Source organism: Poecile atricapillus, chromosome 2, assembly GCF_030490865.1.
Source record: "Poecile atricapillus isolate bPoeAtr1 chromosome 2, bPoeAtr1.hap1, whole genome shotgun sequence".
Lineage (NCBI taxonomy): Eukaryota > Metazoa > Chordata > Aves > Passeriformes > Paridae > Poecile > Poecile atricapillus.
The window spans coordinates 109,166,324-109,189,227 of record NC_081250.1 but is presented as its reverse complement, the minus strand read 5'-3'; the positions used below and the strand labels follow the sequence as shown (position 1 = coordinate 109,189,227).

Sequence of the window (22,904 nt, the reverse complement as noted above, 5' to 3'; positions counted from 1 at the left end):
ATAGTTAGGTTTGCATGCATGTTTAGCATTTGTGATTATTTGGACTGACAGTGTCTGCATGGTTTCTTTAGGTTGTTGAATAAAGGTCAAAATGCGTTACTGTGCTTCCAGTCCTAGAAGTTTGCTCCCAGAACTGTACTGGGGAAATTCACTCCTCAGTTGTCTGCTTTTTTGCCTGTTAGAGATAAACAGAAACCTTCATTCTCTGGAGCTGTCATTCTCATATCTTTCATGTGTGCTAAACTCACTAGAAAAAATATTTCAGAAGAAAACAATAGAAGTGCTTCATAACTCATACACAGTAATTGGTGTCCTGATGAAATCTGGGGCCTTATCTTGAATTCCTAGCACATCTTATGCTTGCCAGGGCATATTACAAGGAATGTGGTACAACTGTTTGTTGCTGATATAATTTTCAATCCAGATGTACAATCTTCTTATTGTTTACTCTCAAAACATTTATAGATATGTTTAAATACATATATATGGATGAAAATTTCAGTCTAGACAAGTAATGAATAAAGAGCTTCTGAATCTTTTGAGGATATTTTTTCCCCTTTTTAGACAAAAGATCCTATTTTTTTCTATTTTAAGTAACAAGACCTGCAAAAAAACCTTAAATGGCATTATTTAATCTTAAAATAGCCTGTATCTTTTAATAGGTATAGATAAATAAACAGCTTTATTTTAATGTTTATTTTAATGTTTTAAGAGTTTAAAAACCCTTTAAAAACATGATGGACATCTACCATACAGGCTTTTGGTATTTCTCCTACATGAAGCAAAAAAATCAACCCTTCTCTGGCTACAAACTGCACCCTACTGTGTTACTTAAAAGCACAGCAGAAATTTTAGAGGTGGCCCAAACTGTGATTGTGCTTGGAAAATTATTCCTGTAGGATATATATCTGTATAATCTTTACCTTGAAAATAGCCAAAAGGTATCAAGTTCAGGAAAGTTGTATGTGCTTATCTTGGAATCCAGAAGTCATCACAATGGCATGATTTTTGGATACAGGTTTCATGCATTTCTGTGGTAGCCAGAAGGTGGATGAAAAGAGTGTGAAGTGGGATTGGAGGGTGCCTGTGGTACACACAGAGGGAATCCTGCATCCATTGTGTAGAGGTGACAAAAAACTGGAGCACACCAATCTTCCACTTGAGTTGTATGTGTTCTGCTCAGTGGCTTTCCTGCAGGGAACTCACCTTGTGTCCAAATACTAGATTTTGTCACTGGCAAAATATGAAAAAGAAAAATGGCCATTTCAGAGGTCTCAGCTGCTCTGGTAGAAACAAGTAGTAATTCACTGAAAATGTCTCTGTGGGTGGAGAAGGGAAAAACAACAACCAAAACACAGCTCATTTTCCATTCTTCGATCAGCTCAAAATTTAATGCAAGACTCATCAAGCCTAACTAAAGCATCTCCTTAAGCACCTGCAGTTTCATGCCTCTGGGATCAACCGTGTTAGGAAGCTCAGTCATCAATCCAGCCTGTGTCTTCTCAAAGATGACATTTTTCTTCTAAATCTTCCATCAGTTCTGGAAGTCAAATCTTGTTCTTCCCAAGAGTGCTGTTCCTCAGGCAGGAAGCTATACTTTAAGGAAGTCTTCACAGACTAAAGGAAGTTTGGAGGGAGATGGGGTGCGGGGGCACCAGAACATTGAATAGCTCCAGGAAAAGGGCTATAATGAATACAAAAGCCCATTGTTCTTAGGATCAGATATCTGTCCTTGAACTTCAAAGGAATTATTATTATTATTATTATTATTATTATTATTATTATTATTATTATTATTATTGTTGTTGTTGTTGTTGTTGTTGTTGTTGTTGTTGTTGTTGTTTTGTTGTTTTGTTGTTTTGTTGTTGTTTTGTTGTTGTTGTTGTTTTGTTGTTGTTGTTTAATAGTAATAATAGTAATAATAGTAATAATAGTAATAATAGTAATAATAGTAATAATAGTAATAGTAATAATAGAAATAATGTGGTGGTGTTATTGTCATCTTTATTATCATTATAAATAGGTTAATCAGATATGCTAAAATAAGAGCAGACCTGAACTCCCACTGAGCCTTTTTTGAGTTTTAAAAAGAGTTAACAATTTCGTTCATGCTTTTTTCCTCCATTCTTCCTACATACAAGTCAGGAATTGTCTGTTATACTACAAAACATTTCTATTGCTGGAGCACAGAGAAAACACCTGTGTACTTACATTTCCTAAAGGAAAAATAAGCTATATCACAGTTTACATCACTCAGCTGTGTATTTTGCCTAGTGTTTGTGTATAAATTTAAGCACAAATGAGAAGCTTGTGACCATATCTTTGTCTGAAATGTGACCACATGTAGTTCACTATACTTTTTCAAATCTGTATGTGTCATTTCATTATTTCTAGCCTATTCAGACTCAATTTCTTATCCTTTCCATTATCTCCCTGGGAAAAAATGGATGAAATTGGGTCACTATTGTGCTCATGTCATCCCCTGGGCTGCTGGACACCTGGGTTTTTAGGACACTGTAAAATGACAAATTTAGCAAACTTTTATTGCTTTTTATGTCCAAATTCAATATCTTCAAGATATTTCCCAATATAACAACCACAATAGAATGAAGTGAGAGGTATTTAGAGCTCTTTTTCAGCTGATACTTCCCAGCTGCTTCTGTGGAACAGCAATTTGATGCCTTCCAACATCAAACTTCTCTCTCAAAGAGAGCTACAGGGTCACATCTAAGCCCACTACACAGACAGTAATATTCTTCCTTGTCTCTACATTTGAACAAAACCGGTGAAATCATAAGTCTCACATAACACAACAATTCCATATCCCATTGAATCATAATAGAAGGGAAGAGTTTGGTTGTGTTTGGTTTGGTTTGGTTTGCTTCCTTTTTAGCCTGTTTTTAAGTGTGATAGGGAGTTTACAGTGAACTGACTTTAGATACAGTTTACCTCTTCAGACCCTGGCCTCATGGCAGGGTTTTAATTTTACCAACATGCAAAGAATGTTCATGCATCCTTCAATATTTTACCAAACAATTCTCAACAAAGGGTTAAATAACCCATTTAAACAAAGGGTTATTTAAACTTTCTTTACCTATATTTGGAAATATTTTAAATAAAATTCAGTCTATACCTAATTTTCATCAAATTAATTGAACTTTGAGTGTCTTTGAAACTAAAGAGTGTTATTATACTACAAAACAAACCAAAATAATTTTAAGGAAGTCATTGCTTCACAGACATTTGGATTTGCACAAAGTCATGTGGGGCCCTGTTTTGCTGGAATTTACATTTATAAATGTAAGTACTTGAAATAAGTAAGACAAGACAACTCGCAGGTGTGTTTTCTTTTGCTTGTGCACTTACATATAGTAAATTCTTGTTTTGAAGGTTTATAACTGGTAGAAGATTTCATTTACAGCTAGAGCACCTGAATAAGTGACATTCAGAAATGTAACCTTCCTTCCTGTCACAATTCCATTTCATTTCAGGTTAAATTATATCAATGCTTCAGTTGTAGAAACTTTTAAATCAACAAAAGTAGGAACAGTGGGCATTAATTTACTTTATAATGTTTATTCAGTGATACAGGCACTTCTGCATAAACCAATATATATTATTTGAATAACTTATAACAGATGGTTCATATTTCCCTGAAATAAAAAACCAATAAGAATAAGCCTGCAAACTCAAACATTATGAGCAGATTTTCTAAAAGGGAAAATCATGCCGTCCTCAAGCCCCAAGCTTTCAGAGAGCTGGAAAACCTGCAATCAGGAGGTCACAGTATGCACGGGCCTGTCTTCCCTATCTGCTACAGAGCCAAAACTGCCTCTGTTGCAATTAGAGAAACACAGCGCTCAGGGTCGACCTGGCACCGATGACCTCTGGCACTGCCACCACCACATGGTGCCTAAATGATGTTAACAGGAGTGGACAGCGTGCATTCAAAGCACCAGCAGTTCATCGGCAGTGAACAGCAAACACCCAGGCCACCATCATCTCTACACCAACACTTCCACCCCCTCCTTCCAATTGGTTCAGATCCACTGATAATAACTAGAACAGGAAGTACTTGGGATAAAAAATACACACTGCTGTAGGAGCTGAAAAAGAAATTCCTCTCTTCTCAACTATGTGGGTTAATGCCTAAAATTAGAATGCAAAAACTATGCTACCAAGCACAGAATGACTGAAAAGGCCCCTGTACCAGAGAGTGAGATCCCTGCCATAATTTAAATATGGCTCCAAATTGATGAGTAGATTTCATCTGGGTTTTTTTGCTCTGGGTAATAATACAGTGAGAGGTAGCCAGTGAATCAGACTCTGGTATTACCAATTACTATGGTCAGTTACAGCTAAGCATGCAATCGCTGAAGATTAAAAGACACATGGTTTGAGTTTGAATGGAACATTGGTAGAGCATAAATGACACATTTTATTAACAGACTATACAAAATAAAGCAGTGTATTGAGATGAGCACACACAAGATAAGGCAAGAAGGACTAATTTACGCCTTATCTGAGAGAGGTAGGGTGTTAGTGAAATTTAGAAAGAAGAAAGTTGTGCTGTGACAGATAATGTCTAAATATTAGGGAAAATTAAGAGCCTCTTAATTCATTTAATGATATCTTTACCATATAAGTTTTCAAAAAGTACTTTTCCTTTTATCTTTATTTTAGACACTTGGTAGAATAAAAGCTTCTTGGCTGCAACTGAAACATCTGAAAGCTGATTGCTTTGGGAAAACAATGAAATTTGTGGTTTTATCAGTCAGGATAGAAGCAACATAGAAAGAGAACAGGTATTTTTCAAGGAGAAAATGGTGTTAATACAACTTGCAAAGGAGGAATCTGCATCTTATCAAGAAATAGAAACACATTTCTCCACATAAACCTCAGCACTATAGTTTAATTTTGTGACAGCATTCGTTTGCTGTAATAGCTTATCAGCCTCCAGCTTCTCTACTGGGATATTGAGACTTCAGCTCTGGTAAGAATGGCAAGGCACACGAAAAAACAACAAAGAAGAACAGTTAAATGTCTGTCAAAGCAGGTCACAGAGATGCATCTGTTCTCTTTACGGTAGGATTGGAAGTAAGGAAGTGTGGGAAGTGAGTTCAAATTGGAAAGTTAGAAAGCTGACATTGATGTGGTCACCACAGGGATTCCTAAGATTTTCTAGGCTCTTGTAATGCAGTGGTCCAGTGCAATGTAAGGTCTGAAAAATAGAGGAAGTAATCCTGAGATTGCAATGTCTTGCCACACCATTTATTGTTTTTAATGAAAGAGGGAGAGAGAGAAACACAATAAGGTATTTTCCAAAATTGTGACTCAACAAACCACTTACAAAACTTTCCAAGCCCATTGCTTAAACCTGATGACCCTGGATCTCCTAGGACAGTGATGAAATGACCCAAATCCAAGGACTCTTGGTTTCTTACAAAATAAGATGTAAGGGTTACATCTGAAAGCCTGGCTTTCACTTGAAATCTTAATTTTAACAATTCTTTCCCTGTATTGATTACTTATGCCTTTACAGTTCAATTAAAGATCTGTATATGGCCATTGTTCTTAAAGAATAGTGTCCACAGCTGCTATCCACATGCTTTTAATCACAGGAAGAACATTCATCAACCGTACACTGAAATTGTTAATTTTTTTTCTCAGTTCTTGTCATTGGTAAGATAAATGAAGCCTCTCTAGTCTTCAGCCTTCCTTCAATTGATAACAGGCTACTTAAAAAGAAAATATTAAACCTTGTGTGAAAAGTCTTCTGATTCAGATTAAAGAAGCATTTAATAGCTTACCTTGCCTATAGCAAACACCTCCGGAGGAAAGGAAGAAAAGAGTGCAACAAGACAAAAACTAGTTTTTATTGGCTTTTAAGCTGCTGAATGTAACAAGGCACTGCAGCACTTTCATCAGCCATCAACATCTTGGCTCTGGGGTAACAGACCTTTGATAAAGAGAGAATTCTCCCCAGCCAAATAATATCAGAAAAAATATGCAGGGAAGTTCACTTCAAAGATGATCTGCTGGTGCTGAATTTTAAGGAAACTGTCTTGTAACTTGTCACTGTTTCACAGAGCTTTTACTCATCATGGTAGCAGGATTGATAGATAACCCATCAGTGGTTTCACAACAGCTCATGGGCCATGTTTGATAGGAAAAAGTATTTCAAAAACATATGCTAAGATACTAGTAGAGTCTCTAGTTACATTTTTCTGGCATCTCAGTCCACTGTACTATGACATCTACAGTTGTGAAAGACAGTGTGATAAATCTCAACGATTCTCTTTTCCTAATGGGAAGATATGATGATAGGCTGTCTTTCCTAAAGCTACAGAGCTAGATTTATGATTAATTCACTTTAGTATTACAGTTTTATGTTTCTCTGAATATATACAGAAGGGTAATATACGTATAAAAAGTTTGCATAATTAACAGCTTAGATTAATATAGTTTAAACAAAAGCCACAACAACAGTAACTTCTCACAAATTAATGATACAAAATACAAGACTCCAATTTATAAATCAACTCTAATCCATGTCAGTAATATCCAAAAGCCATCACCAGCTGATGGCTCTTTACTGTTTCTCTGACAGCTATATCCCCAGGACAGGCTGAACGTCACTGTTTCCATCTGGTGGAAGCAACACTGGATGAACAAACGCTAATTTAGTTCTCACATGCACTGACACTAGCATGAACCAGGATGAAAACTACATTTTAAAAATTTAGCAAATCAAAGGCAAGATCAAAAATACATTGCTAGCCTCCAGGGCTACCACCAGAAGTACTCATTAATTCTGTGTGTTTCTAGAATTAGGCTTCTGTGGGACTCCCTGCTTATACCTAGCAAATAAGGAGGTATGTAACCAAAATCAGTGGTGGAACTTATATGCTTCAATCTTGTTGTATTCAAAAAAACACTGATGAAGACTCATGGCTTAAGAATTCATATTAGTTCATCTTTTCTGACATCCTTCTAAATAAGAACTTCCTTCTCTTTTAAATCCAGACCTCTTTGTTATGAGAGAGTCTGCATTGAAAAGTACCTCTATTTACCCCTTTTTTCTGTAAATAGAAATGGTGACTCACCACCATAATTTAACAGGAATCTATTGTAATATCACCCTTGTTGAACATTCTTTCACTTGACCCATCACCCAAAGAACAAAAAAAAACTTCCAAGAGGGAAATATCCATTTCTTCTTGAAGTTGCCCAAGGGCTCACAGCTTAGGCTGAAGTTCATGGTATTTATGTGTGCATACTAAGCCCTGATCTCTAATTGGATCCCCATTTCAACCAATTCCAAATTGTAGCCTGAGACATGAAGGCGAGTAGCAGTTCCTCAGTTCTCTCTGGATATGTATACACACAGTCCAACTTATAAATAAAGAAACAGAAAGATAAGGTGCCCTTAAATGGCATATAAATCAATGCATTGTGTGTCAAACCTCTCTGGGTTGCATATTTGCATAATGTAGTATTAGCTATATAATCAGCCTCTTTTAATTATTTATTTTCCCCTCCCCCAGAGAGCCAAAGTGATTCTTTCTCACAGCAAGCCTTATTAAATGTACAGAGATTCCCAAAGCTGTGCCACAAAGTGATTTCTGCATACAAAGCAATACTTTGTTTTTGTATAACATAATACGAAGATAGAAGAAGATGGTTCCATGATAAACATACATATCATTCCATACGCTTGTACTCTCTAGACACATAAACCACACAACAGCCATACCTTTTCTGTTACATGTATCTAAATTCTGCCTACTAATTCTACTAACCTACACTTGTCCAGATCTATCTCTGCTCTAGATAGTGGCAAACAAAGGCATCTTTCTATACACCCTTGACAGTTTAAATGGATATAGAAACCTTCCTGTCTTTTTTGTGGGGGACCTCATGGCTACCATTTTAGGACTAAGTGGTAGCACCTTGACTGTACAGCTTTGGATTCCTAGTCTTCCTATTCCTCATAGGTGCATGAGAACTTTTACTACCAGCTGTAAAAATCAGACGACTGTTGATTGCTCTCAGCTGTAATTAGCACTGAATATACCGGATTGCCATGATCACTCAGAGATGGACAATGTCCATGTTACTCAATTCATCATGTTGGAGGGATATTCCCCAGCAAGGTCATCATTAAAGTGGTGAGAAATCTAAAAAAGGGACAATGCTCCTTTTGGTTGTTTGGGGGTTTCTTTCACACCTTCCAACATCTTTGAAGTTTCTCAGATTTAACAGGTGATAAAATTTCCATTTGAACATTGAACACTGATGTTGTGCTAAACAAGGAATCTCAGTAAATTTTATGTTGGTGATCAGACCAGGAAACATGTAGATCCACATCCATTATCTTCTAGAAAACTTCATAGATTCAATCAATAATAAAAGCTCTTTGTCAAAGTGCCTTTTTTTTGCAATGCATTCTCAGGCTCAGCACGCATAATGCACTTACAATATTTCAGGATTCACAAAATTTCGGGGAAGGGAATTAGCCTTTCACAGAAAATGAAAGAATGTTCCCCCTTTATCACAGGTAAAACCTACTGCATTTTCCACCTTTCAGTGCCTGTGTTGTGTGGAAAAAAAGGTACACCTTACTAAGTTATGACATCAAGCTATCAAAACACAAATCAACTCTTGACCATTAACACAATATGTTGTACCATCACTGCCATCCTATTCTCTTTTGCTGTACACCTTTCTTTCTCACTAACATCCAATATCCTTTTGTGTCAAGACTGAAGAGAGAGAAAAGAATTAACCATATGAATATTCACTATTGTATAATAACCTGTTAACTTTGCTTAGCAAAAGCCTCTGCTGGAAGTTTTGCTGGAGAAAGGAATGCAAAACTCAGCCCTCAGCAGTGACACTTCCTACTAAAATAAAGTATTGGACTCAGAAGATGATCTTCAGAACATGATTAACAGTTTGACATGTCTTGGCAATTCCAGGAAACTGAAAACTTATTAATCTGACTGCACAGCCTAATGTATTTGTTTTTCATAAGACGTATGTGCCCCAAGAGATGTAGTTTCTATTTCAGTATTTTGCTGTATTACTCAAGTGAACACACCTCTCTAAATACCTTCAGCTGTCTCATTGTCCTTAGGAAGTCAGACACATTTCCCACATAAATGAGTCAGTACTTACCTTAGAGATGCCAGTACAGAAAAAGAAAGGTACACTTCTGACTGATGTGGTAACTCAGGACATACTGTTTTAAGATCTGAAAACAGGAAGATGGAATGTATTTTTATTTTTAGTTGAAAGTGACCTTTCAAGGTACCAGTTATTCCTTCAGGTACCTTCAAAATGTGACTTCTCTATTGTATAAGTTCTCTTCAATAATCCACCGATACTCAATAGCTCTTCTTTGGGGGAAGGAGGGAAATAAAAATCTTGGAAAATATCAAATAAAAATGAGAATAAGGTCTTCTGCCAAAATGTTTTCTAAATTTATGGAATACACTTCACCAGAATCACATATTTCTAGACTGTATCAATATTCTTGACTGTATACTGAAAATCAAAACATAAACCACCAGATTATAACAATGACATTGTTACTTTTTAAAGAATTTGGTGTGGCATAGGCAAAGCTTAGTTCTTATTTGGATGAAGTCTTCTTTTTTAAACCCAGTGTTTAATAAAGACAGAGAGTAGAGCAATTATTTCATCTGCAAAAATAAACAGATAGCTATTAAATAGAGCAAATATTTGGTTTTTAAAAAGAAAATGTTTTAAAATATTGCATATATTTGCAAATGTTGTACCAATTTACTTATCCTGGTTTATCTATGTTATGACCAAATTTAAGATTCCCCACATTCAATTTTATTTCTTGTTTTGAATTCAGAGAAGCAGCATTGAATTTTTCTAATTTGTTTACTTCTGCTGTTTTTCTTAACTGACAAAACATAGTAACTGGCTCATAACAATCTCTTCACTACTAAGGTATTAATGAGCTGAGGATGCCAGTGAAAATCTGGATGAACAGTGTATCTTATTTTCTTTGCCTTCAAGTTATGTTACAATAAGGAAGGTCAAGCTATAGTAGTTCCTTTTTCTTGCCCCACACACTGATTTTCCCTGAATTTTTTCTCAGTGTTATATTGCAGTTTATAGTGCAATCAATCAGGGCAAGACTAAGCTGATTGAAATGCATCAAAGTTGATCTATTTACAGTGGAAAATTTCTTAGGTTTTTTGTTAGAGTATTCAGAATAGTTAGGGTTTGTTATCCCATAGTATTTGTATTACCATAACAGCAAGCTTATTTAGGGTCTTGCCAGGAAAAGAAAGAAAAAACTGTTTTTTCAGACATCCTAACTCTTACACAGAAAGTTTGATAATGAGTGGAGAAGAGGAAAGAACACAAAGTGTCAGAGCAAACTATTTCCCAAATAAAAATTAAAAATAGAAGAATAAAAATGCAAAAACATGTTAATAATATTTAGTATGTTGGTTATGCCATAGTCAAGCATTAGCACTATGATCATAGCTGAGACGAGCAAAAGAATATTTTCTAACTCACTGAAGTTAGTCAAGTCAACAAAATAGAAGCATCAACATCTTTGCAAAAAAAATCAAACCAAAAAATCCTGAAACATGAGAGGCAAAAACTTCATTCATTATGTACAAGACCATTGATGTACTTGCCTTATCTGTGGCCTAAGTTATGGACAAATATCTGAATTCCTTAAATAATTTTGCTTTTTAATTCTGGTTTTTCATTCAACGTCCCAGAAATTTTTAAGAGTGGGAAGCTAATACCAAGGGGAAGTCAGGATACAGACGTGATAAGGTAAAATCTCCCTTCCTACCCCAGATATTTCAGTGCTGAAATAACTGTAAAGCAGGCTAAACCTGAGAGACAGAAATGCAAGGGGGAGAAAAAGAGGAACAGAACTGGTTGGTAAGATGACCCATCAATGGAAAAAAAGCAGTTTCAGGTCTGTTGAGGCAGACTGTAAGGAAATCAAAGGCTAAACATCTTCTGTAAGAGAAAGTTAACCTTAAATTTATCTGTTCCTCCTGAGACATTATCAGGATTAAATTCTTTTCTAAGATGTTTGGTAACAGATAAATGGATACCTATTCTCATAAATTTTGCTTCTTATTATTTAGAAATTCATCGTTCTCTACCTGATATTGGCACTGAGACTGTCAAATACTATCACATATCGATGAAGATATTTCTCCAAACTAAACAATTAAACAATTAAAGTTGATTGTGTTTAATAGTATTGCTTCAGTAGAAGAAGCAAGAATGCCACTTTGAGGTAGATTATAAACTAATGAAGATTTTCAGAAATATTTTGACCAGTTATTTCTTTTTGTTCCTCTAGGCATCATCACTGGAAAACAAAGCCCCAGGCAACAGGATTGTGTAGCAGATGGTGTCTGTTAATATAATCAATATAATCTGTAAATCCCATGCATCTATATTTTTCTGATAAGAAAATATTGACAATTTCTCAAATAAGTGAGCTGAACTTCTATTTAACCTTATACAGTTCACTTTTTTCTAATTACTTTATTGATTTCTTTGTTGGAGTGTTGACGATGAGGTGGGAATTTTTCTTCTTTTTTTTTAAGGAACAGCATCCTAAAATAACCAGTCCAATATTTCTGTGCTTAGTCAAAATTGATTAAGTTTCCTTGTCTGTTTCATGTTCTTTATATATTTGTGCCATAAGCTTCCAGCTAGAGATCATTGGCACATTCCTTCCAAATCAAATAGAGCTAGTACTGACCTGGATGCAAATCCATGCTCTGCAACAGATTTCCTGTTGTATCTGACATCCAAATGTTTTAGTGGATCTGGATTGAATTGACTTGTCTCTACAGCTCATAAAATTTAATACACATCAAATTAATTGCAACGTGTCAGGGAACAGAAGAGGAATTGCTGGGGATAGCTCAATGGTATTTTCCTTGCATCATGAGAAGCATGAGAAGACCCATAATTATTGTTGAAATTGTAACTATTAAAAATCAAAAGAGTAAAGTTATACAAAAAGAAGAGGAAATATTTAGTATATTTTTATATATGTAAAATCTATATATTCCACATATACATGTACATGATGTATGACTTATTTTAACATCAGATTTATAACATTTTCTCTTCTTCCTCTAGTTTACAGAATTGAATCCTTTTCATAAGCAGCATTGTAACTAGGCAGTTTCTGAAAACAGAAAACAAGAATGCTAGCAGCCATGAAAAAATTCCCAGAGAGGTTCACTGAAAATCCTTATTTAAAAAGAAAATGAAAGAAAGATCATGATAAATATACTTATACCAGCTGTAGCACAGGAGAAACACTTCCAGTACTCCTTTTTCATAAAGGGGTCTGCTAAACCAGCAATGAAGCATCCAGTAAAACTGGAAAGAGAGCATTTTTTAAAATGTTAAAAGGAAATCCTCCACGTACACAAAATTCATCTGCAAAATCTTTGTCACAAGGATGACAGTTCAGCACAGGACTGAGCATCACCAGGAAGACAATGAGCAGCTGCATTTCCAGTTAATGGAGATTGCCATAACTACCTTAGTGTTTCTTATTAATCCTAAGGCTTCTAAGCACTAGTTGTGATGTGACTGGTTAGGATAAAAAAAGAGGGCTTCCTATAAGAAGGGTGCTGACCATTGAAAGTTCCTAAAGTTGTCTCTAAAGCACTTGGTAAGGGTCAATTTGTAGTATGCACAAATTTGAACAATTATGGCATGTCCAACATTATTATATTCAGAAGTTAGATATATATTTAATTTCAAATTAATACTTTGATTACTAAATTGTGGAAGAATCTTGTGTGTTTCATTTTCAAAACCAATTCCAAAATTCTAGGTCCATTTATTTACAGGATTTACAGTATCAGGCTTCTCAATAGATATATTTTGCATGACATGACTTTCTTCTCTCCTAGTATTATTATATTCTCTGCTCAAATTTTCTTTTATATTTATCCATCTGAACTAATGTAATGTTTACATCTGTACAAAATATTTTGGAAGACAAGTAAGTATAAGCAATTTATTTATTATATTTATATTATTCTTCCCAGTACCCTCTTGGCTGGGACAGTTTCCTTTAGTAGTTTCAAGGGACAAATAAATAAAAACCAAAATGTGTTTCTAGGATGATTTTCAAAAAATGCTACTTTAATGAGAAAATACTGATTTCTGTAATAGCTACTATACAAACTCACCATTTAACAATTGTAGTGATGAAACTTGGGCTGGCTAGCATTTAACCTCTCCTAGATTAACCTTGAACTTGATGGCAATTTCCTTCTCCTCTTTCACATACTCAGGTTGTACCACTTCCCCTATTTTGTTCAGCTTAACCAGTATATTTAAGTTCAACAGGCACTGGCCACTAATAGTTGCAACCCATCTGTGTCTGTGGTTACTGACAGCCTCTGGTCCTAAGCCATGATTGAATCTTTACCACCAAAACCACAAAACCCATCTCTCACCAGCTGATTAAAGAATATTGTAAGAGATAAAAAAGTAGTAGATTACAGTTATTGTGAAAAGCAAGCCATAGTCATATAAACAAGGTCAGTGTACCTTGCATTTCCCCTGATTTAGTATATTCTGATGTACATCCTAATATTCTCTGTGGCCTTTAAGAACTCATGTCATGAGACCAACTTTATTATGAACACAGCTGTATTTCTTGGAAAGTGTGGGACTGTGATAGCCATTACTGGAGAATGGCATTGCCATCTTCTGACCAATGCTTCAGCTCCTCTCTTTCATTTACTGCCTGCATTTCACTGCTGGTCTCAAGTCACAGAAAAGTTTCACTCTTCTGGAAGCCTATGCTGCAGAGGAAAGATGGGGATTTACTCCCTACTGACTATGTTTTCCTGAAAGCTGACAGCTTCATCGCAGGCTCCTCCATGCTTTGGAGCTGGTCCCCACAGTGGAACCTATTCCTGGCTCTGTTTTCCCCCAGACAATGTAAGTTCCAAGAGATTCTTCAGGGATTTCTCTAATGGCCCTGCAATCCACTGTGAGATGGTTTTAAATAAAATAGCATTTCTTTGGCAACTCTATAGTGAAAGTGAGAAAAGAATGAAATACTGGATGAAAATAATCTTTCCTGGATGTACATTGTGGAAAACACTGCTGGGGAATGCATACCATAGAAAACTCACCTAACAGGTGTTGAAATATTAACTTGGACATGTAGCATGCTATGAGCCAGTGCTTTCCTTAGAATCTTGTCAAAGCGGCATGACACTGTCTGAAGGCAAAAACCTCACAGTGTGCTTTAAAGATCACCTATGCTAACAGGCTTTTGGAATGCTCTCAGCATTTTAGGGTTGCAAGTGGGTTAACTAAGCTAATTAATTTTTTTGGACCACATCATTCATAAAGAAAAATGACATTCCTTATCAAACAGCTGTTTTGATTTATTTTTTATTTCAAGTCCCTCAGATTTGCAGCAAGAGTACATTTTTTTTTTATGAGCCTTCTGGCTTTCCCTATAATACCATTATAATGTTCTTTGACAACTGACATTACTAGCATTACTTACATGCCCAGCTCATTGTTCTTAACTAACAAATTTTCTGAACTGACATTACCCAAATAGCTGGACAAGGTGCACAGTGCAATTAATTACTTAAACCTTTTAAATCTATATGAAGAAACACTGTGAATGAGGGTGGCATAAATATTTATTGTCATCTCTCCCTAAATACTGTTGGCTCGTAGACATAATCACAATGGATAGTCCAGTTAATGACCCTGAAAAATAGCTATGATATTTACAGAAAGAGTTGATAGACATGCACAGTTTTCCTTCATTTGTAATAGTGGCAAGGTGCCTTCTGAGGGGCTTCTCAGATCCTATCCCTAATATAAAATGTAGTGGATTTGCATAAATAGCTTGCCAGAAAAAGAAAAATGTCTTTTTGATAATGTCCTATCATGTGCCAACCCTGCCACATTGATGCCACATGCCTCTTTTCAAAGGATTATATCAGTCCATATTTAATTGCAGAAAATAGCTTACATATTTCTTGTAAACAGCATATTTTCAAACCAGAAGTGTTGTGTATAGCTGGTTAACACATAATAAGAAGAATGTTAATTCTTAAATAAACAGCATATGAGTCATTACCCTCTGCACCAAAATGAAACAAATTGGACTTGAAAAAATGTAGGTGCCTTAGAAAGTCTGGTACAGGACTAATGCCTGTGTCAGTAATTGTAAAGGACATTACTATCCCACAACTTTTGGCTAACCTGCATCTTCATTTAGTTGTAATTTTGATGCCATATCTAAATACATTGTCATTCATGATTGTTTTATCCAGATCTGCCTCTCCTTGTGAAAGGTACATTCTTCAGACCTTTTTCATATTCTTACACAAAAAAGTAAAAAATTACCAACACCTGCACTAATGAAGGAAGTGCTTGTGAAAGTGAGTGGGAAAGGAACATTCTCTAATTAAAAAATTGAGAACAAAATAGCAATTGCTTGCAATCTGTTCTTGGGAAGAGAATAAGAAAAGCAACTTTACCTACAGCACAAAGTTGTCACCCAGCTAAATGAACAGCTAGATAGTATTCAAATATTTGAAGAGATTAGAGTGATTGCAGAGCTTACATATATGGAATGGAGCAGATCTCCTCCACACCTAGAGAAAAGGAGTTGACCAGATGTATGCTGGTGTATAGTTCGATGTAAAGCACTAGACTCATGTCAAGGGTTATCTGCACATTATTGTGACAGAATAATGAATATCTGAAAGGAAGAATGGGTTATACAAAACATCCACATTCAAAATCCAAACTTCCTGCCTAAAAGGTAAAGCATTTGAAACTGAACTTTGAGAAGAATCCTGTCTGCTTTAATGCAGCATGAATTTTGGCTGGGATCGGGAAAAAAGTTGTTCTACTGAAGTCTATAAAAATGTTATGTTGGTCAGACAGAAGAAATATCAGATGCTTCCAAATAAAAAGGAGGTAGTTTTTGCCCAGGTAGCTCAATGTTTAACTAATCCATCCAACATCACTCTAATGATATAAAATCCTTTATATCACTACAGCTGTAACTGCAAGCAGATAAAATAATTGTTTCCTGAGTAGTTAAGTAAATGAAGTCTTTAGACCTTCTGATTCCTTCTTTGGCAGACTCCAGAATATCCCATACAGTATCATGCCAAACATCACCTGGTACAAAACAAAGTTCAGGTGTTTATCTCTTCTCCAGAACTCAAGTTATTTGTCCAGAAGAGATTTCTCACAAGCTACTAAGTATTCTAAGAGTTAAAAATCAAGTCTTTAAAAGGTGCCACTATTTTTAGATGTTACAAACTCCTATTACACAGTTTCAAAAGTATTAGCCTTATCAGCTCTTCTATAATGGAAGCAGCACTTATACAATTATGTTTGCCTTCTCCTAAAAGCTTGCAATCTATACAGCAAGGAAAAAAAATAAAATATCCTGAAATACTTGCTTTTCTTTTCTGCCCAACATTCTTATTTCAGTAAAACTGCATTGTATACTAGATGGCAATTACCTCATGCCAGAGAAAGGCCAGACTGTAACCATCATTTTTTTCAGCTTGCATTAAAATTTTAGTGCAGGAACTTGAGCAAAACATAGGTTTGCAGCTGTCACAGCAGGTGCATTGTATACAGTGGTCTATTGAAGGAATAAAGATTAGTAAAGTAAGTGCAACACAGTATAATGTTGTAGGGTTAGTAAAATGTCTTTTAAAAGTATAGCACTTATGATGCTGTCAGTCTATCGACTGGTATGACATAATAAGCACCTTTCCTAAAAGCTGAAAGTACTCAGCTTCTCACAAGTCCCAGCCCCATCTATTGGTGAGAGAAATGACAAACATCTGGAGTCAGCAGCAAGTCTTTACTCCCCTGTATCTGCAGCTTTAGTGTAGGAAAATGGAGAAAGGGATGTTGTTTTTTGGCTTCCTTTCCCCCACAAAGAAGGCACATGTTAGGCATGGCTGAAAGTGAGTCATATTCAAATAATGAGCATGTCTTCTCTACTTAAGGCTATGTGGGAAACTCAGAAGAGTTTCTGGTGTAGAAGACAGTAGTCATATTGTAAAACTTTTATAACTACTTTCTACTGCAAATAAACTCACCACTTTTTAGTGTTATTTTCTTATAAATATAAAATGCATTTCTCTTTAAAAGTGTAATGATAGTTTAAAATGTGAGATCACTTAAATTATGTTTGTCTTAAATTTTATTTCAGACCGAGCCACTATTTTTTGTGGCTATTTATCTGTGTTTGCTTAGTAAATCTACTTCTCCAATTCCATCATACCTGATTACTAACCTCTCTAAAAATGGTCTTTTTAAGTGGTAGTCCCATATTATTACAGTTATATTTTGATGCTGTCAGGAGCAAGGAACAGGCATAAACAGACATATCTGGACCAATAAGCCTTTTACTAGGGATCGGGTGACTTTAGAAGATCCAAGCAAGAGCAGCAACACCCATGACATGTAATTACCTCCAGCACAGACAGTAAGTTGTGAGAGATGTTCACCTTATATTGTCCCTGTTCTTTTGGAGCAGCCCTCACATCATCACCCTAAGGCCAGTAAAATAGCCAAGATAAGCCACAGTTCCTTATTATTACACCAGTCTGAAACTGCAATCATGGTTGAGTAAGGAACTAGGTGTAGAAAGCCAAATCTTAGAAAGGCAAACCAGTAGAAATTTCTAAAGCTGACAATATTCTCACTTTGTTTGAGTTCAGTGCTGAACTGGGGCTTTTTCAAAACATCTGTGACTCATCTCTGCAGCCTACTAATTTCAAAGTGCTTGCTTTTGCATTTCTACCAGCCCTACCAGAGCACCACACAGGTGTGAGACACCTGTGGGCTATTCTGCCACAGTGCTGCCACCTGTTTCTGTGCTGTGCAACCTTATATCCCAAAACAGGTTAGTCACTAAATTTCAGAGTCCTCTTTATGGCATAAATGGAGTAACACAAATTCCACCAGAGGAAGCACTAGATTTAATAAAAGAAAGTAAATACAAAATAAAGTTATGTTTTGCATTAACTTAGTAGTGTGCTCAGTTTCTTTCTGTGTATAACATGGATATACTTGTGTATAAGGACACAGCCAAATTTCAGCAGAAAAGCTGACATGAGGTAATATCCTAATGTTCAATCTATCATTCATGGAGTAGAACTCTGTGCATTAAAAGCACCTTTCACCATTAAGGAAAGCAATAGCAAATTGGCTGATTAGCATAAATGTACAACTGTGTTGTCTCTCAAGAGCTATTATCATGCTTTCCAAATGTAGTTGTTTCAGTTGTTAAATTTATGAATTCTCCTGTTTTTTAATATATAAATCTTGGCATCTCTATCACACATACTATGATTCCCAGTAGGTAACAAAGCCCTGAGAAAATATGAAATGAACTTTTAAAAAAAATATATGAAGCTGGGGGAAAAAAAAATACAGCAATTCAGAAAGGCAATTAATGTTGGTAACAGTCTCAAATAAACTTTTGATTGGGAAATTTACAGAATTCAGTCCAGTGAGATTTTGTTAAGCCTTGATATAAACTGAATAAAGCAAATAATAAATTAGTCTCTTCAATCTTTCACTTCTAAAATAAAATAGCGTCCCACTTTTGGTATAGAATGACACACACACACACACAAAAAAAAAAGTATGTTGATATTCATAAGACTATTTCCCTTCTGAGGAAAAAAAAAATAATCAGACCATTATCCCCGAAATCCAAATGTGCTAATCAGCTGAATTCAAGAGGTCCTTTCCCATGAAAAGGCAAAGAAACCCTGGCATTATTCATTCCATTGACTTAAATAGAACCACTTGAATAAGTGAGAATCTCCCAACTGGGCCAGAGCTTTCTTAGCACTACATTGTAAATTATAAAAAGATATACTGTACTGTATCTCTTCCATTAGGCATAGTTCAGCTGTCGAAAATTGTACCGTTGGTACCTCTTTTATCATCTAGTGAGAATATAGCTCAGATAATGAAATCGTACATTACCCTTTGAGATTTACAAATCTGACACCGCATGTAACGTCTGCTCTCCCTGCTTTAAATTAATATATAGGGAGACATCTCTTTGTATGTGGAAAATCATTTCTTTCAGTTATCCGTAATTTTAGAGGTCATTTAATGAACAGAATGATGGTTTGATAGAATCTTTCTCTCATTGTAACTAATCTAATAAGTATCAAACATTTTAGGTAGTACTGTGCTATCTGTATTGCTGCTCAATGAGGCTGCCACTTGTTCCAAAGACAAAAACCAGACTGGCAGGGAAGCAGCAGTTTGGCTTAACTTCACATACTCGCTTGTCGGAGAATTTCAAATCACTCTTCATATCTTTAGTAAGCTCATTCGTTCAGGAGAAACAGCTTGGACTTGGCAACTGATTTTGGGAGTACATATTTCTCTGATGTTCTAGGGAGTACTAATTTGTGCCTTATAAATTATACAAAGTACCTATCAAGCAGTAAATAGGTAAATGGAAGCGAAGGTCAGCAGTGTTTGAATGAATCCGCTGCTGAAGATTTGTCCTCTGATATTTTAATTGCTCCCCTCTGATGCATTCAAAAGGCATGATTATCTTTAAATAATGGTGAAAATATAGACCCGTTTTTACTCCCTCTGCTTTATCAACCAAATCAAGCTTAAATTTTATGTATTCGCCTATAAGGCACCTCACAGCTCTGTCTGCAGTCCTAGCTTATTTCTTCTCTTTCTCCTCTCCTTGCCCCTTCAGACCTGTCAAGCTGCAGGTTTTTTCCTTGATCTTTTCCTATTTTATATAACCATCACTGCACCATTTTTCAGTTTGCACAGTAGTATCTGTAGTGCTATTCTGACTAGTCTTAATAATTTGCCTGGTTATTTATACGATATTCACATGAAATTATTGGATATGCATTGCCCAGCAGACTAATGCTGCCTGTTGTTTCCAGTGCTTACAGAAACCCCTTTTCAAGTCTTGATCCTATTTTCAGGGCAAAGCAGCATGTTTTTAATGGCAGGAGGATGAAAGGAACAGGTTAGCAGCTGTGTCCATATTGCAGCTCTGTAAATCCACTTGTACAACAGAAGATTGGAGGGCTTGTGCCAATGGTTTGAAACATATCTCATGACTCTTGAATTTTATAAGAAGTTTTGAGGAAGAGGCAATGATGGTTTTTTTTTTCCCCTGTGAAATGTTCACAGCCACCTCCATGTGGTGATCAATCCTAGGTCAGAGTGAATTTTACTTCGACTCACAGTCGCTATCCACTTTAAACAGTTTATTAAGCCCTAGGCAAAGGGGAACCCAGAACTCCACAAGTCACTTTACTGCTGCTGCAGAGGAGAGTAGTAACTGCATCCCCTTCCCTTAAAACCTCAAAGACATTTGTCTTGAAATTTCTGATTTTCAAAGTTTTCAAGAGGATACTAGTTGAGTAGTGACAATGAATTTTGTCCTTCAACCTGTTTTATAGATACAGGTTTCTTGTCAGTAGGTTACAAATTAAATTCCCCAACACACACAGACTATTCAGTAATTCACCACAGCTTTTTAATCATAACTCACAGTATGTGAAGTAGTTCTCCACAGGAATGAAGGATTGTCAGAAAAAAAAAATACAGATACAGTTTATTCTATTATTATTGAGAAAGGGCTGGACATGATAGGCTCTTGAAGTCCATTTTTAGGATTTCTTTAAAACATTTACTCCTTTTTTATCTTGCATATTTTGAAAATACATGACTTCAAAGACTACAATTCCCTGATAGTAGAAGTATTATTCAGGCAGCTTTCTATCGAACTGGAAGATGTTACCCAACTATCACACTTAGGGACTTTTTAACCAGAGGTTTGAAGCCTACAATAAAGATAATGTACAAGACAAACCCTCATGCATTCCCCATTCACTGTAGATGGCTTCTGCTGTGAGCCACTTCTGTTTCTTTTGATGAGAAACTTCCTTAGGAGATGAAATAACAGGTGTACCTACGTGCATGCTGATTGTCTACATCAATTCACTGAAACCTGTGGGAGAGATGCAGCACAACAAAATTGCTTACAACAAACAGCTTGTTAAAGAAGTCTAGAAAACTTCTCTCTTATTTCTCACCCACTTCCCCACACACTCCCCTCTGGTATGTAAGTAGAACCCCTAGATTATAGGGAAGGAAGCCAGGGAAAGTTTCACAAAACCCACGATGTTAGACCTCTGGATTTCTAAATTGTCTGTTTCTGAAGCCTCAATGCAGGCAGCAGCCAGCTCAAACACTTCATCCGCCCACAGATGTGATTATCAGTGCACAAACTGAAAGGAAACACAGAGATGACCTGCTTTAGGTAGGCAGCAGAATGAGTAGCAGAAGAGAAGAAACAAAGCACACCTCAGGCTCAATAAATGCCCACTAGTGGCAACCGCCTTCTCTGTGCCTTCCCAAAACAATTTAAAAAATAGTATAAATCTGAGGAAAAAAATCAGTACCAAAATTTGAAGGAGTGGGGAAGGAAAGCATTTTATTATCCAAACTAGACTGCTATAATTCAGTCAAATGAAGGTGTTCCAGATGTTTTGGTACTGAGGGTAGGATTTCTGGATTGTTTAAAGGGAGTTAGTTCTCAGCTTCTATTATTTACCTTGTACTTTATTTATATTTATATGTACAAATTATTACATGAAAATCTTATACCTGCAGTGCTGAAAATCTTTTTGCCTGGGATGGTTAAAAATAAAGGTGAACTGAAATAGCTTTTGTTCCTATTAATCTTAAAACGTAAATTGGCTAAAAAGAGCCTGTGTTTGCCTTAAGATGCTGTGGAAAGAATATTTAAAATGACATAGGCATTCTTTCCCGGGGACCTCCTGATGGCTCCTGACATTTCAACCTTGTAATGTACCAGGCCGATTTTATTTTGTTTGTGCAATTAGTCGTGTTACTTAGCAATACAAAAAGTGCTTTTTACACTAAACTCCAGGGAATAAAATATGCAGAATTCATGAGATACAAAACACATCAAAATTCATTTCCTGAGCAGAAGCACTGAAACATTGTGTAGCAAAAACTATTACTTTTTTCATTGTGTTTGTAATAAAGAACTCAAGCAACCATGCCCTTCAGGGCTGGGCTCCTCACCACTTCACTTGAACTCAGCCTCTGCATTGAGCCATGGCATGTGAAGTTAATTACTCTGGGCATTGGGGCTCTGAACAGAAGAATGACCCTATTTGCAGCTCCGTGTACCGTGTACCACGCTACAGTGAATTCTTTCAGTACCTACACATCGCACACTCAGTGGCTCCGAATGGAGTAATAATTCTCACACTCTGGAGGAAAGCTCAACTGTCATCTCATTTTCCCAGGGACGCTTGTCTTCCCCGGAAACCATTTAATGGGGGCTGACATCAGTCCACATCCAGTCACTGTCACCCTCCCAGTTCAAAAGGCATGAAAATCCAAGGGTTACAGCTTTCAGAAACTGTCATGCAAGAGGGCAGGCTTGAAGCGTTTGCCAAGCCTGGATCCTGTGATCCTGACGTCAATCAGCCTTTGTGATAAGGCATCAGAATTATGTAGATTCAGAAATCTGTTACTGTGAGTACTCCCCACCCAGAGAACCAAACACTGTCTGCGGGAGACCTGGTTGACATAATTTGGCAAGATGGTTGACTCACCTAGGAGCTGAATATTTTCAAAGGAATGCATAGCTGGGGAAAAATAATTTAACAAAAAAGCACATTAGACATGATTGCTCATCAAATAACTAACTACTTACTCTCAGTTGCTGCTGGAGTGAGAGCTTTCAGCACCTTTAACAAATGAAAAAATGAAAAAATACCCTGCCCCTCTAC

At 36.2% G+C, this 22,904-nt stretch overlaps 1 long non-coding RNA gene across 1 annotated transcript in view; it reads right to left on the bottom strand.

Moving 5' to 3' along the window:
- Positions 1-22,904, bottom strand: part of LOC131576644 (uncharacterized) — a 98,007-nt gene that overhangs the window by 10,716 nt on the left and 64,387 nt on the right. The window contains exon 3 of the long non-coding RNA XR_009277024.1: positions 9,181-9,256. This is a non-coding gene — a long non-coding RNA (uncharacterized LOC131576644). The remainder of the gene's footprint in view (positions 1-9,180; positions 9,257-22,904) is intronic.